This window comes from Vidua chalybeata, chromosome 22, assembly GCF_026979565.1.
Source record: "Vidua chalybeata isolate OUT-0048 chromosome 22, bVidCha1 merged haplotype, whole genome shotgun sequence".
Classification (NCBI taxonomy): Eukaryota; Metazoa; Chordata; class Aves; order Passeriformes; family Viduidae; genus Vidua; species Vidua chalybeata.
The window spans coordinates 4,194,088-4,211,390 of record NC_071551.1 but is presented as its reverse complement, the minus strand read 5'-3'; the positions used below and the strand labels follow the sequence as shown (position 1 = coordinate 4,211,390).

General features: G+C 46.5%; 1 protein-coding gene and 1 long non-coding RNA gene across 5 annotated transcripts in view; both read left to right on the top strand.

The window, feature by feature from the left end:
* The window catches only part of CAMTA1 (calmodulin binding transcription activator 1), a 237,283-nt gene that overhangs the window by 29,309 nt on the left and 190,671 nt on the right, over positions 1–17,303 (top strand). The window lies entirely within an intron of this gene.
* LOC128798779 (uncharacterized) lies at positions 3,401–13,577 on the top strand. Its single transcript, XR_008434537.1, has 2 exons — positions 3,401–3,486; positions 7,268–13,577. It is a non-coding gene; the product is annotated as an uncharacterized LOC128798779 (long non-coding RNA).

Sequence of the window (17,303 nt, the reverse complement as noted above, 5' to 3'; positions counted from 1 at the left end):
CCACCAGCAGAAGTGTGAGGAACCCCACTTGCTTTGAAGAAGAAAGAGTTTGACAAGTGAAATGCAGGGGAAGCAGTGTTTGCAGAGGAGAGCAGTAGCAAAGTGTTCGTACACCTGACTGGGGCTGTCTGGCATGTGGGGGCGGCTCCTCCCGCTGCGCATGTGGTTGGGGTTTGAGGCTGATCGGTGAATGAGACGGCAATTTCTCTAACAGAAGCACTTAATTGTGGGTTTATTTTGTGAAATTAATGAAATTCTATGCTTTGCTTAATGTGCAAAGCAGGAATGTGTTGCTGGCGTTGTGTTTGCAGTTCCTCAGTTGTGTTTACAGCCCTAGTGACTGCTGTGAGCGGGCTGAGGATTGAGCAATATTGGAAGGTTACCTACCAACCCGGGTGATTTTGAGCAAGGGCAGTAATACATCTTCATGCTATGCTGTTCATGCTCAGACACAGATCCTCATCTTCCTCTTAGGAAAACCTGGCTTTTTTCCCTTCCCTTTCGTTCATGTTAGGGTCAGTGAAAAAGAGCTGATCTTGTAATGCTGGGGAGTTAGTATGTCAGGGTGCTGGAACTGGAGTGACTGCTGTAAAGCAGAGCAAACAGATGAAGGGTTTGGAGTAATTCACTGCCCTCATTATTTTTTTTTTTAATTCCAAGTTAAACTCTTTTGAATAAATTAAATTAATGAATTAACTTTTTTACACTTAATGATGGCCTAAATAACAAAAAAAAATTTCATAGTTAGTTTTAGCCTATTGTACACAAAGTATAAAATATTGATGGTATTTAACCGCCTGACTGTCATTAGTAATCTGTCAAAATACCTCTGAATATTCGTCAGTGGTATTAGGGTTTTTTGCTGTTTGACACTTCCATGTTCCTCCACAGAGTGGGTGTTGTAGATGGCATAGTTCAGCAGCAACAAATGTGTGTCCAGATTCCTGGACAGTGGCTGTAAAGTGGCTCCAAATCCTTTGTCTGTCTTGTGGGAATATAAGGTGGAGTATTATTTCCTTCAGTTGATGGACCTCGTGTGCTTTTCCTAACCTGTGTCATCTGTTGTGGCTTGTCCTTGTTAACTGTACATGATTATCCTGAAATGTAGTATCAAAAGTGAAAGTGGAATCTGGTGTGTGGGGAATAAAAAGTTGGAATTACCAGTTGTGGAAACTCTTCTTGAAACATGAGGGAGTCAGGAAAGTGGATTAATTCAGTTAGTATTTACCTGTTTATCTGCAGGAACACCAGCAGTAGTGGTAGGTACCACTGCATTGTGTGTCTGTGTCTCTGGCTTGCCCAGCAGAGTAAAATACTCGCTGGTGTTACACAAGGTGTACTTCCATGTTATGCAAGGAAAATGGTACAACAGCGTCAATTTAGAAACTCTGTCTCTCTGCCAGGGCCTGACATGTATGCAGGAATTGGTTTACTTGGAAAATGAATGGGAATCAAGGAGATTATATTTTGTAAGGGATTGAAATCCTGTCATCTTGGTCTCAGGTTTGCTGCTTCTAAGGGTGCCTGTTTCATTTGGAAGAGAAAAATCAGAAACTTTAGATTAGAAGGAAAAATTAGATATGAAGGAAAAATTAGTGCCAATGAAAACAAATGTTTTCTTCTGCCTAAGGAAAAGGGGGAAAGGAGCAGTGGGAAACAGTGTCCTAGGGACAGCAGGAGAGGGCATAATCCACTGCAATGAGGGGAAAGAAATACCAAGTGTCTGTGCTCATTCCTTTGTATCTGGTGTCTGTGCCTTGTTGACAGACTGCAGGAGCTGGTTGCTGTTTGCAGCACACAGCCCTGGACCAGGCCAGGCACTGGAGAGCCCTGTGTCCCACCGTGGGTTTGTGTCCCATCATTGTTGTCCCAGAGCCAAGATGTTCCTGGAGTTGCCTAAACTGATCTTTGCAAACTTTCTGTTACCTGAGAAGTTGTGAGGGAACCCCACAATGTTGTTGGCTCATCCCTGTCATGCACCTCTGAGGTTCCTGAACTCCGGGGAGTTCCTGGTCACACAACTCATGTTGATGCCTTCAGACTTAATTATTTGATGAGTCACTGCAAGTCTGTATCTGTGCTGTTGAGTTATTGCAGAGTTGCTGGGTTCCCAAACTGCTTTCTTTGATACCGAGGTTGTCTGGCGCATCTGCAGCGTGAGCTGTGGTGAGAGGAGGCAGCCTAGCACAGCAGTGAGGGAACAGCAGAAATGTGGATTTACTGGTTTGGCTCACAGAAAGTGGAATTGATAAATCCTGGAAATAATGGCAGGAATTGAGTTTTAAGGTCAACAAGCAGTACCTTTAGCAGGAGGGTTTGCCAGACACGATTGCTGAAGGGGAATATGGACTTTCTTGCATTCTCCAGCAGGTTCCTGACTGTGACACGCATGAAGCAGGAATGACATGGAAAGATGAGATGTTTTCTGGATAAACATCCAGGCAGATTAGATCCTTGTGCTATGTCTCAGTGTTATACATGGTGATTCTCTGACACTGGGGGCTTCTTTGCTTTACAAAGGCAGGGTTTTGTTCAGGGAGTTTGTTTCTTGGCTTCAAGCACAGGGCTGGTTTGGTCCAGATAAGAGTCTCCCAAAACTTAATGCCTTGCCAGGCAGGGGGAGGGATGCTGGAATGAAGAGGGAGGAAATGCCCTTGGTGGTTGTCTTTCTCCAAAAGTTATCTGATGTAAATATTACGTTCTCTGCATAAATTTAGTATAGATAATTGACTGCATCTTGCTTGGAAATGGGTACCAAAGGTTGTTTTATAGCTTCTGTGTAATTGAAATTCCAGGAGGAGAGGCCTTTGTCTTGGAAACCACATTTGAATTACTTTTTTATTGGAGTGTTAAAGCAATACGTTACAATGTGAGGGGTTCAGTGTGCGTGTGTGTCAATAATTACCAGATTTCCACAGTTACAGCGAATAAAGAAAACTGTTGAAAAAGCATGTCAAGCTTTCTCTGAAAAGCAGCAATCCAACAGTTGTGTTGACAGCCAGGAGTGTTCTGACATAAGCAGAGCCTCCTCGGCACAGGTAGGGTCAGTGCCAGTGCAGGACCTGCAGGTGAGGCTTGGGCTGTGCCGCCTCGTACCCTCAGCGCTGAAAACAGATTGTGAAACAAGAAACCAATGCTCCAACATGGAAATGGGAAAACTTCAAGGAGCCTGTCTGCAGGGAGGTTAATAATAACAAGCCAAAGTGGCTGGAAACAGGAGTTGCCCAGTGTGGCCAGGGCAGTGTGGCTGCAGGAGGGTCAGTGGCTGAAGGAGGGGCAGTAGCCACCGGCACAGGAGAGCAGCTGAGTGTGCTGCTGTGGGCTGGGTGTGGAGTGCAAGAGCTTTGATGTGCTTCCATAGAAGGTTCTAGTTTTACTCACTGAAGCTCCTTTGTTTTGCAGAGATCTTGATGCAGACGCCCTTTTGGATTTCTTTTTAATAGTGTGTGACCCTTCACCTTTGATTCCTTGACCTGCATTACTTTGGTAACCATTTCATTTTTTTAATTTCATTTCATTTTTAATTTTGGTGTGTAAGCTGTAACATTTCATCATTTTAAACTGTAGCATTCTTTGACCTCCCCAGATGTCTTTTTTCTTTTCTATGAGGATGCGCAATGTTGCCTTTTCTTGAATAAACATTATTTCAGTTTTTAATAAAATATATATTTTTCATTGGTTTTTGGTTCTTTTAAGTTTAACTGTGTGTATGTTGCCTGTATAATACTTCTTTTGATCTGTGTTCTCCCACTCAATCTATTTTGATATTTATGTACACCTTTGCTTTTAATTCACATTTTTTCTACAGTTCTTTTGTTCAGTAAAACCCATTCTCATGGCCTGTCCATGGCCCATCAAAGTCCCCCTGTAGTCAACTTTTATAGCTTGAAGTAACATCGGGAGCATTTCAGATACATTTACAAATAAGAACCATTCTTTGCTGTTAAATTTTTTTTCCTGTCCTGAAGTTAACTTTTTCTAACCATCAGCTCCAAACTGATAGCTGTTTTAATAAAAGATTAGGCTTCAGACCAAAATGAAAATCTCACTTGAAACTCAATTTGCATTTATTTTTCTGTTATCATTGGAGCCCAAAGGGAAGTTATCAATGCTTGGAGCTGTGCTTTAGGCACGGCTCTGCTTAGGGAAGCAGCATTGTGTGTACGTGGGATGGCAAAGCCCCCAAAGCTTAGTTGGTTCTTTCCATTTTCCTGCTGAAAGGGAAGCAGTGGATAAGACAGATTTTGGCCAGATTCTATTTTTATCTGGTAAATGATCATATGAAATCCACTGAGCACAGCCTACTGAAGTACAGATTACTTTTTAAGTGTCTCATTATTTTATTCTCTAACATTTAATGCTGAAGTTTTAATTGCACACAGATGAAGCTGCTAAATGAGCACTGAAATGGATTTAGGTCTTCTCAGAGCCTTGTTGATGCTTATAAAACTTTATATCATTCATTAGGACTACAGATTAAAATTGTAGCGAGCTGTTCATGTAGAGCCACTGGGCTCTGCTGGTGCCTGGCCTCTGGAGGAGCCTGAAGTTCACCTGAACACCCTCCTGCTGACCCTTTCCCCAAGGAAACTGAACTGCATTTGGCTCTGCTCCCCTTTCTGGGGGTCCTGCTGACCTCCAGGGCTGAGCCTGACTTGTCTCCTTCCCCCTGAGTCCTCCGTGAGTCTTGAGGGCTTCAGCCCTAGCAGGTTCTACCTGGACAGTGGGGATGCACCATCAACACCAGAACCTGATTCAGGAAACAGGTTTGAATTGGCATCCCTGCCTAAAAAAGGTATTTCCAGCACTGATCTCTGTGCTTAACCGCAAGATCCCTGTTTTTAAACTGCCCTTGTGTGGCAGAATTGCCTGCTAAAAATAGTGGCAGATCCAATATTCACAGAATTCCCTGCCCAGCGCCTGTGTGTTACTCTGTGAGTTTCTTTAACCCTGTGGCTATATATGAGTTGTGCTGGACTGTCCCAGCCTCCATCAGTGTTTGAAGCATTCAGGTGGATTTTCCTTTCCCCTCCTATTCCAAATTTTAGCTGTAATTGTTTTTGTAGACCTGGAGTTGTCAGTTCTGGTACACAGATTGCTGCTCCTCAGCGAGCCTGTCTGGGATAGCTGGGATTTGGCTTTGGCTTGGGTTTAATGCTACCTGTCATCCTGAGAAGAAGAATCCTCCAGAAACCATCTTAAGCCATTTCTCCAGTCTCCAGAACAGGGTTTTTAAAACTCAGTGGGAAAAAATATGTACTTTGCACAAGAAAACCCCTTGAAGACTCTTTTTCTCCTCATAACACATATTTTATGCTGGCAGCAGTTAGATGTGAATGCCTTGACTTTCCAGGGCAGCAATTCTTAAAAACCTTTATTTAAATGTCTGGAAACTGAAGGAAATCTCCTTCCCTGTGCAGAGGCTGACTGTTGGCTGCCTCCTGCTAGAACAAATAGCAGGGAAAATGAAGAAATGGAATAAAAATGTCTGATGTTGGGAATTGGAGTCAATAATAAAAAAAAAAGAGCTTAAAAGATGGTTAGAATGTCTTGTTTCTTTTTTTTTTTTTTTTGTCTCATTTCATGTTTTGTCATGTCCATCCTGCCTTCTTTCATAAGGTAAGCACTCTGACCCATAGCATTCTCCGGGTGTAGCTCCCAAGGTGGTGGGATGACAGAGTGATGCATGCTTTGTTGTGGTATTTCCATGTATTGTGTTAGATGCAGATGGTTATTCGCAGTAATTGGTGTAAATAATATGGGTTATGCCTGTTCAGCTATTGCATGGGCTTCCAGGATGCTAGAACTGCTGAGGGAGGAGGAGGTTTACAGCCTTTGGGAAGGGAGAAATAGGAATTTTCCCCCATTTCCTCTTAAAAACACAGTAAATATTGGCAAGAAAAACTGCTTTGTTGACCCAGCAACAGCACTGCTATTTGCCCCAGTGTAAAATCTGTCCCCGAGTTTTTGCTGCAGTGCTGCAGGATACAGCAGGAACAGCAACAGCTGACCCTTGGATGTCAAGAGATGATGGAACTTAATTCACTTTACTGAGCTTGTTTTTCACTGAGCAGTAACTCAAATACATGTTTTCATCAAACACTTAATCAAAGAACTACACAAATGCTGCAAAATGTTTGCAAAGCAAAACATTTGTCTATTTAGATATTGAGAGAATACTCTATTGAGAGATTTGTTCCTGCTTATGAGGTTTTTCTGTTACTCAAAGCCAGAATGTTGACAACATCCACTCCTGAAACAAGTCTTAATTTTGAAATCTATGCAATATCTTCTGCTGCTGGAGGCTTTTATGTATTAACCTTAACAGAAGGCTGAAGAGTTGAAATGAAATCCTTGGCACACATACAAGACTCAGAGCATTGCATGTCTTGCAGCTCAGGTAATGCAGCTGGGGTTGGATTAACCTAATCTGCTTTATTCAACCTAATAGACACGTGTGTGTCATCTGCATGTGCTGCTTTTTTAATAAAACACAGGCAGCAGCAAATTGCTCACTTTGGTCTGTCTACTTTTGAAAATCAGATGTATTTATTGGTCAGCATAAAGACACCATTTTCTATTAACACTGAAACTCATCCAGAGGTGCAGGATGAAAGTACAAGGACAGGTCTGTATCCCCTGCCCAAGACTGTGTCTGAGAAAACACAGATTTCCGTGCAGCACCTGACCCTATGCAATAAACTGACTAAGTGCCAGCTAACCTTACTTGTGTTTCAGGGCTGGTGGGTTCTGGGCATGGATCCTGCTGCTCCCACTGCTCTTGTGCTCAGAGGGGAAGGGAATTCCCCCTTTCCAGAGCAGAGCCTGAGTGCTGCTCTGGCCTCGCACCGGGGCACCGGCTGTTGGGGCAGGACTGTGATCCTTGGCAGCCATTCTGCAGGGAGGTTCTCTTTAGGGTGGGGGTGAATTTCTTAGGCTTATCACCCTGCTTGCTGCTCTGGGTGTATGTTGGTTTTAAAGTCCTTAAATAATTTAATTATTGCTCCTGCTTTAATCTCTAACTTCTCGACATGCATTACGGACTCTGATGGCTGAGGGCTTGAGCTGGTGCCATTGGGCAGCCAGCCCTGACCCTCTCCTGTGCTTCTGCTTTTCCTCTGCTTCAGAAGTAGAACTGTAGCCCTTGACACCCCGCATTGGCTTTGTGTCTGCTAGAGCAGGGTCCTCTGCCTGTCCCCTGCTCTTAGCTGCACATTCAGCTCAGAAAATGCTCAGTGATAAACATGTGTTTTTATTTCTCCTTCAGGTTTGGCTTGTCTGCTTTTCAGCTCTTCTAGACATTGGAAATTCCAGTTTGTGTTTATTTTCTCTGGATTCCTTCCCACAAGACAGAAGTGAATTCAGCATGGATTATTGGGGAGAGCCTTGGCTGGGAATAAGGATAATTGCAGCCTCTGGCTGTGCCACAGTTTCACTGATGATTTCTTTTAAGTTACTCACCTGCACTGTATCTGTTTCCTGAGCTGTAAAATGTGGGTAATTACCTCCATTGTAAAATGTTACAGGGTCTGCTGGTAATTATATGAACGAAGTGCTAATTACAGTGATTATCCCTTGGACCTAGTCTAGATCTGGCTGATATTCCTGTTGTGATGAACGAATGAAACAAATACTACAACTTGCTTTTCTCCATTCTTTGCAAGGGGCCTGGGAAATGCCATGTCACACGATGTTGTTCCCAGTGAGAAGCTCTGCTGCCCTGTCACCCAGGTCCCTCTCTTAATTTCTTGTTCCCCTCCACCCTTGTGTGTTACAGGGCCGTGGGCTGAGGAATTACTGATTCAGTAGTTGGATCCACGTATGATCTGGTAGACAGGGTTTATGCTGTGGCTTCACTTTTCCTCTGTGGGATATGCAGAACGCAGCAGCCAGGGAACTGCTCCCGAGGTACCACTTGGGTTGGAGCCAGTCTGTGCTGCCTAGTGGCCTCCATTCCTTAAGAAGTTCTGACCTTGATGCCAGGAGAGGTGTCCTTCCAGCTGTGGAAATTATTTCCCTCCTGTAAAAGCCTACAGCTTCAAGACTTTATTATCAAACATTTTATTTGCCTTTCTCTTCTCCGTTTATTTAGGACACATTTTCTTTGTAGCTGGGAATAGCTCTACTATCCCCTGAGCAGGGCTGGGTAGTGGAGGAAGAATTTATATTCTTCAAGGTAGAAATGGAGTGTTCTCATCCAGAAAATCCTGCTGCTGCCGCTGGGAAGGTGCTGTAGTTTTTGTTGGTAGTAATAAGTCACACTGTATATCCGGTAATGATGAGATTCTCCTCTCCTACCCAATCCATGCCTTCCCTGGTCACAGACCTCATGGCACAGTAACAACAAAAATAATGTGCTTGGTTCATCTTGCTGCAACTTTGCCTGCTCTGTTCTGCCACATCTTATTCCCTGTCTTCCTTGGTTCTGTTGGATGGATTTTCTGCTTTTGCCTTCAGCCTCCATACCTCCTTCTCATCAGCCTCAGCCTTTCTTTGCCCTGGAAGAGCAAGGCTCAGTTATGTCTTCAGAATTAAGTAGCTGAGCAGCTCTTCCTTTCTCAGAGTTTGACAAGTGCAATGAATTTTTAACTTTCAAGAGAAGGTTTTAGTTCCTGTCCGGGATGATGGTTTGGAAAGGATTTCTGGCAATGGGAAGGCAGCTTTTAATTGCAGTTTTGCACCTGAGTTTTCCAGACTAGATGCTCTTCTCTGACAGCTTCTGTCTGATTGATTCTATGGCCTGTTCTTTTCCATGACAGGATACTTGAGTGCTCCAGGGATGGGAGCAATGTGCCACTCCTGATAGGTGAAAGCGGTCATTGCCAGGCAATGAGGGTATGGAAAGAACTTCTCTTGTTAGGTGGAGGAAAAAGTAGATGAGGGATTATCATCTCTCCCACGATTTGCTCTTGCCTTGCTTTAGAGCATCTGAACTAGAGAGGTGTGTCAGTAGTGTGTCTGTGCTTCACCTAATGCTCATCTGCCAGACTTGTTTGAAAATCCTTCATTTGGGAAGCCAAAAATTTGGTTTGTTTCTGCAGAAGTGCCATCTATTAAGATGAATTAATTTGGTGTGAAAGGCTTCAAAAATGAATGATGCCATATCCGTGTTCTTACTGCCCGTTGCACAAGTGAACTGATTTGTGTGCTCTCTGCAAGTCACATGCTGAAGGATGTTGAATTACTGTGTAACCTGGAGAGTAATCAGTGATTCAGATTTCAGATTTATCCAAGTCTAATTTTGCAGAATTCTTGCAATATCTGGGATTTGTGTATCTTGGCACCACTCTGAATGCTGTACATTAAGAGTGTAAACACAAATTTTAAAAAAAACTTAATTGTTTAGTAACATAATAATTATAAACTTTCTCAAGTCTTCTTTCTCTTAAAAATAAGCGCTCTGGTTTTCATTGAGGTGTAAAATCACTGCAACTTGTGACAAAAATGCTTTAAAGTAGCTGAATGAAAATGCAGCATCACCATGAAAACAAAAGTGTTAATGCAAAAGTGGTTCCAAACGAGGTGCTGCTAAATGAAGGTTTTCCTGGTTTTGAGAGCAGGTTTTTAAGCAGTGATACACTCCGTGGGGGGGCAATTGCACACCCCAGGGAAGGAGTTGAGGAGCACTTTCTATATGTCAGAGGTTGCTGCAAAGAAATTTATTAATTTTTACTACTTTTTGTAATTACCTGTCACTGTTCGGCTTTGTGAGTCCGTAGGCTATAGATAAACAACGCTGGCTGGTTGCACGCCGAGCTGAGCAGCGCAGCAGCGCCGGGAGCACCGCTGGCCGCAGCCCCCACGGCTGCCGGGCCTGTCCGGGCCGTGCCAGCGGCCCGGGTGCTTTTGGCCTCCTCACCCGGCCTCGCTCGCTACCGGGACGTGGCGCCTGCCGGCGGCACGGCCTGGCGCCTCGGAGCCGCGGGCCGAGCTGCCTTGTCCCCGCGCCTCGCCGGAGGAGGAGGAAGAGGAGAGTTTCCATCGCGGCCCGTTTCCAGCTGCCCCCGTGTCTGTACGGACGCGGAATCCCCACAGGAGGGTGCTGCGAAGGCACTGAATGTACAGGTTTGCAGGGAAGATCAGGGCTTGGAGGAGACGGCGATTGTAGGGCAGCCAACGCCGTGGCTCTGGCAGGGGCAGCGCCTCGGCCGTCCCCGGGAGGGGCGCGGGGGGAGGCCGCTGTTGAAGCTCGCAGCACCGCGCTGCCGTGCCGGTGGGCTCCGGCGTGGGAGTGTGAGCAAAGGCAGCGGCAGCACTGACACTCGGCTGCTGCAGAGTCGAGGGCTTGGGAGCTGCAAAGCGTCCCAGGGCTGTTCTCCTGCCTCCTGCTCGTGGCTGGTGCTGGGACCCTTCCCCTGTGAGCATTACCTGTGGGCAACGGGTCGTATGGCTTCTCTCCAGCGAGCCTTGGAGCCACCCAGCTACTTTCCTGTCTGCATGTAGTATGTTTAGTCTGCACAAGTGGCAAAATGCATTTGCTTGCAAGTAGAGACAGTATCCAAGTTCTGTCCTAAAATACTTTGTAAGTTGGACCATTTTATTCAGCGTGATCAGATGAGAAATAATGGCAAAACCTCCCTTTGGTTCCTGGCTGTGCAACCCTCTTTCAAATATTTTAGTTAAAGGGATTATTCCTTTTGCATAATACATGCTCATGCCAAAAAACTTGTCTGACAAGGCCAGTTAAGCAGCACGTTCACGTGATTCTCCCTTTAGCTGTGTGCTGCTTCACCCTGAAATTGTGTGATCATTTAAAAGTAAACAACCCTCCACCCCAGGGGCTGCACACATCCGCTCTGCCCCTCACTTCCTTCTGCTGCTTTTCACTTTTTAAATAAATTTTTGAAAGTGACGATTATATAACTGAAGAAGAGACCTTGGGATGGCCTCTAGGACATGAGGGGGGATTCAGTCTAATTCTGTTACATGGGAGTGTGGGAGCTCTGATCCCTTCCTTTTAATGGCAGCAGGATCAACTGATGGAGCTGTTGTAGAGAGGGGGTATAAAATCAGCTACTCATTGCATCAGAGCACCTCACTTGGAAACCTGGGACTGAGATCTGTGTGCAAGTCCCTGCGGGGTTCCCTGCTGGCCATGGAGGCATCACAGATGTTCTGGTTCAGTACCTGGGTTTGGATCTCAGGTCTTTGGATGGAGGATTGTGTCCAGCAGTGCTGGTGCTTTGTGTTACTCTGTGGGTTTGGCACTCATCTGAAATGGCATCTCCAAAAAACCCTTTTGGTGGGATGGGTGATCCCAAAGTTTGGCTAATACACGCTGTGGAAGAGGTGCCTGGCAGCAGTGGGGGCTTTGCCTCAGCGTGGCAGGACAGAGCTGGTCTCGTATCCGAATGCTGTTAGATCAGCTGCAGGCAAATACAAATAGACTTGGATTTTGGCCCTGTAAAGGGAGACTTTCAGCTTCCCCTGGGAATTCTGCCTTGGCAGAAACCAGCTGTAGTTCAGTGGTTTCTGTTACCAGGCAGAGTCTGTTTGGATGTTAGAAAATTAGAGCAGAAATTCCTGCAGCAGTCAGCTGTGTCTGCGTCACCTCTGTGACCTCTAACTGCTACTCCTGCAAACAGTTGCCATTAAGCACAGTCAATAACCCCCTTCTGCATTCCACTGGATTGTCTCTTCCTGCCATCTCAAATGAAAAATAAACAAAAGAGCTTAAGCGTGCAACGTGCTAAATAGACTAATCAGCTGTGAAAATATTTTATGGGGGAATCTGGGGCAAGAGCTGTCAGTGAGAGCGAGCTGATTGGAGCTGCAGCAAAACAGCTCTGGGAGGCGGCCATGGGGACAGAAGGGAAAGATTTGTTCAAATGTATGCGTGCTGGTTTTTTTTCCCCTTTCTGAGTAGTTTTAGGAAATCCCTCCCTCTGTAAATTGATTACCTCTGCACATCAGAATGCCTTGGCTCTAAGTACGCACTAAGCTGCTCCTGTGCTGATTTGACTTTGCCTGTTAAATGTAAAACAGGTTTTAATCTTCTCATTTAGATGTTTTAATAGAAAGTAAATGTTTAACTTGCTTTGCCGTGGCCTCCAAATCTTTAATCCGTGGGAATGTTTTTAATGAAAGGAAAACCATGCTTTTGTTTAAAGCACGGGGTGATGCTGCAGGCAGTAGTGCTGGTGGGAGGAATTGCAAACCCACACCAGGAATTTTTGGCACTGGTGGATCCTGGATTTGGGGATTATGGGTTTAGGAATATGCTGGGGAGAGTGACAAGGACCCCGTCTTGGGACAGTCTGTGGTTGGGAAGGGGTCTGTAACCATGCTATCAGTTCAGTGTCAGTGATTCCTGCCCCTGAATTCAGAATCGTCCCTGTGTTCTGATGATGTTAGAGGGCTGTTGCTGCTCCAGCAGGGGAGAGCTGAGCAGAGCCGTGTGCTTGCCAAGGAAACCGCAAAGCAGGCAGCACCGGGTTTTGTTCTGCATACAAAAGGGGGGTTCTGCTCTTCTGAAGCCACTCAGCTTACTTATGATTTAATTTAATGTAATTCATTAAAAAAGACGTGTGGCTCCAAGACACACATTCAGCTGGCAAAGTACTATGACAAAGTCAAAACTGAACAAGGAGTGGAGCACTCAGTAAGTGTGGATAGAAACCACCTAGGGGGAATTGCAGGCACCTGTGCCCACTTTGGGGCAGGACCCACAGCTGTTTGCCCCTTCAGTTGCATTTTCTGCCTCAAATTAGAATCAGGACTTTATTAGGTTAAAAGTGCAGCAAGTCCTGGAAGATGGAGAGTGCTGCCAAAAGATTTACCTCTGTGTTTCCCACCAGCCTGTGCTGCCAGAAGGGAGATGCTGTTCAGGGCAGCTGAAGGCAGACAGGCACCTACAAGGAAGTGCTTCATAAACACAACTTCCCTCACTGGAAAGCCAACTGCACCGATAAAGCTTTGGCTGGGTAAATAAAGTGTTCTGATTTCCAGGCCTGTATTGTGAGTTGTAGAGCTGTAATTGTGTAAGTGCCAGGGTTATAAATAGCGGGTGCAGTTGGCAAGCCCCAGCCATGGCACACCGCAGCACCGGTGCTCCATAGTGAGAATCAGGAGGATTGTTCTCATTTGGGTTTTGGCTTCTCCTTTTGCACTCCACGCTTTTCCACCTGGGTTTGCAGGGACTGGTTCCTGTAGCCAGGCCTGGCTATCCTTTGTGGGACAGGGGCCAGCTTGGACACACGAGCATCCTGCGGCACCTGGATTTGTACCTGATCTGTGCATCAACTGGGCCGTGTGCGGAAGGCAAGGAGAAGAAAACTATTGGTAAAATAATGAATCGACTTCAAACTGAAACAGTTCATTATTGCAGCGTCAGTACACTGAAGAGGCTGGTGCTGCATCACAGGTGTGTGGATGTCTGTGGAAAATAGTGTCATAAGGGGTGTCTCAGCAATACCTGCAGTGAAGGATTCGCTGTTCTGCACAGGATGACTGTGGAGAAGTTTACATAGATCCATGGGGAAACTGTGCACCAGAGGGATGAGTTAGGTTTTACAACATAGTAACTTAAATGTTTAATTTTCTGAGTTGTCGTTGTTCTAATTAAATTAATACACTTTTTTTTTCTGTTTGCCTTTTTCTTTTGACTTTTTTTTCTCTTTGATCAAAATCCTAATAACCCTAAACAGGTCACAGGCACATCAAGATGCTGGGACAGTGCTAAGGGCTGAGGCGAGCAGAGCCGCGGCTGTGGGTGGAGGGTTGGGGTGTGGCAGGAAGACGGTGGTGGAAATGTTTGCCTTCCCTGTGGGAGTGGGGTTGAAACGCTACATCAGGCACGTGTCACCAAAATAATAAAAATACTATGAAAGCAATCAAGTATGCGTTACCCACTTGGCGTTGTTACAGGCGGCTCCTCCCTGTGCAAGGCCAAGCCATTCTGAATTCTTCCCCCGGGATTTGGTGTTAAAACATGTTCGCTGCCAGCTGACAGAAGAGTCAAGCTCGGATTTATTACACCGGCACCTGCAGTAAAAAATGACAGATGATGCGAATGTATTTAATTATCATTCAACGCCACATCTCTGCTTGCTCTGGTCGCGGGGCTGCAGCTGGCACACACTTTAACTAAAGGCAGTGTGCTTATCTGGAGAGGGGCCCGGAGGAAAGGGCCGGGTGCTCCTGCGGGGCCTGGCTGAACAAACGCGGGTCTCTCCACACCCTCGCTCACCCTGCCCCATCCCTTCCCTCCCGCAGCTCCCGCTCCGCCAGGGAACGCACTCTCCCAGCCCAGTGCTGAATTCCTGGCCAGCGTCCCTGCCTCGCCGGTCCCTGCGAAGGGGGGTCCCCGATGGCATCCCCCGGCCCAGCGTGCGGGCACGTCCGTTCCCACAGCCGGGCTGCGATCCCGTGTGCCAAAGGCCGCTGCGGTTTGCAGCAAGGTCAGGGGGACACGCCGGGACTGCCGCAGCGGCGCCGGGAACGAACCGCGGCTCCGCCAGCGTGTGCCGGTGTAACACGGAGCGGCAATGCTCTGGGCAGCTCTGCTCTGTGTGAGTGTGTGCAGTTACATGGACATGCAGGCACAGAGATACATGCCAGAACATAGATACACACGTGCATGCACAGATAAACGCATACACACAGACACATGCATACACAGACACGTGCATACACACACACACCTGCATGCACACATGCACATGTGCATACACAGACACGTGCATACACACACACACCTGCATGCACACATGCACATGTGCATACACAGACACGTGCATACACACACACCTGCATGCACACATGCACATGTGCATACACAGACATGTGCATACACACACACACCTGCATGCACACATGCACATGTGCATACACAGACATGTGCATACACACACACACCTGCATGCACACATGCACACGTGCATACACAGACACATGCATACACACACACACCTGCATGCACACATGCACACGTGCATACACAGATAGACACATGCATACACAGACACACACCTGCATGCACACATGCACACGTGCATACACAGATAGACACATGCATACACACACACACACCTGCATGCACACATGCATACACAGATAGACACATGCATACACAGACACACACCTGCATGCACACATGCACATGTGCATACACAGACACATGCATACACACACACCCCCCCCTGCATGCACACATGCACACGTGCATACACAGATAGACACATGCATACACAGACACACACCTGCATGCACACATGCACACGTGCATACACAGATAGACACATGCATACACAGACACACACCTGCATGCACACATGCACACGTGCATATTTGGCGTGTGGGAGGTGGCCCAGGTGCTGCTGCCCAGCTGCCTCAGCCCCAGATGCCCCGGCCTCTCCCAGCTGCTGTTAGTGAGCACTGGTGAGGCTGCCGGGGGAACTCGGACGAACCTGGAGCTTGTCTGGGATGCTCTCGCATTCCTGGGGTGTCCCTGTGGTGCAGAGCCTGGTGTCCCCTCAGCCCTCGGTCCCCTGCCGTCACCCTGTGCCCCCCTGGATGCCAGTGAGCGCTCCTGGTCAGGCAGACCTGTGGGCTGCCACAAGCTGGACCAGTTTTTTTTTTTTTTTTGGGAGGGGAAAAGGCAATCCAAGGGTGAGCTGGGCAGTTCCTGCCTCCCTGAGGGATGAAGATTGGGGGTTGTTGAGGGGGGTGTCCTGCTTGCCTTCCTGCTTTGTAAGAGGAAAAGCTGCTGTTGGGGTTTAGTTATCGCTTGTTTGTTGCCTGTGCTCACCAAACCATGCAGGGAAAAGGGGATTTGGGGAGGATTAAAATATCTGATTCTTGCTGGTTACTGAGCCTTTTGAACGTGAGCTCCAGCAGCTTTGAGCTGCATGGAGGAGACAGCGGCCCATGAGGAGAGGTGGTCAAAGGAATTGGCCAAAAAGGAACAGAAAAATCTGATTTTTTGCAAAGCTTATAAGAGGAAAATGGAAGAATTTTGATCTTGCCAAAATACTTTTGACATTGGAATTTTCCTTGTTTTTAATAATAATGATTTAAAAACCCCACTTAGTTGAAAGCAAAAAATAGAAAGCCATCTGGAAATCAGGGGTTTTCCTCAGTGCCCTGACACAGGGTGTCCTCACTGCTGTGTGCAGAACAGGGAGATGTTTGCTTTTGGGGGACGCTTCTGGCATGAGTATTTTGCACACCAAAACTCACTTGCTTTTGGTGGATGTGGTGGTGTTTCCCCTGAGGGTTTTGGCCAGAAGAGCTGGGCAGGCACATAAAGCTGTGCTTGTGGGTGCTGCTCTCTCTTAACCACACCAAACCCCACATTCAGAAGTGGAGCAATCAGCTGGGGATATTTCAGAGCGGGTGGTGAAACGAGGTAGTTTTTAGTATTCATGAAAAATGCTTGTGACAGCCTTACCCCAAGTAATGAGCAGCCACCTGCAGTTCAGAGCAGTGCTTGATAATGCTGTAATTAGATTGGAGATGCAAAAAAGCTCATTAAAATTAAATAACATATTTGTCACTGTTTTAAGAGGTGCAGATTGCCTCGAACCATGCTGGTCTCTTGACCTTGAGTATTTTGGCATAGTCCTCGCTGTTGAGCACATGAAAATAACATTGGAGCATCCCACAGGCAGGTTCATGGTGGGGATTTCAGCACAGGGTTTCAGGTGCTCACCTGCCCTGGTCAGATTGTTTGGCACCTCTCCATACAGGGCCATGCTGCCAGCACCTGGATGGTGTGGTGGAACACAGGCTTCCAAAGGCATGGGTATCTACCTCTTCAGTTTCTGAAATACAGTAAAAAGAGTTTTGAGTCCCCTTCCTCCCTCCTGCCTGGAAAGGAACATGCAAAGTCACGACAGTGTCTATTAACAAGATTGTAATTTTACAAAATTAATTTTTAATGACTAATTTGTCTTGTTTTCAGATGTTTTATACACCACTTATTGTTTAAACTCCTTTTGTTTCTCCACATGTCACCACAGTGGAGGTGGGTGTTGGGTCAAGATCTCCATTTGGGGCATCCACTGCTGGCACGGCTCTGTCCTTGGCAGGGCTGCATCTCCCAAGGAAAGGCAGCTCTGGGGAAAGACAGAGATCATCCTTAATAAAAGGGATTTCCCTTTCTGCTTCCCCAGAATGGCACTGCTGTCCAAACACTGTTGCCCTCACTCACTCCAGCTGTTGTGGCCACACGCTGCTCTTCCCCTCCAGAGATGCTGGCTGGCCAGGGCTTCTCTTGCAGTAGCTTCTATGCACAAAGAAGAGAACTAAAAACAAAAAGTGGGTTTTTCTTCCTCCTCCTCACTCATCGTGAGTAATTACAC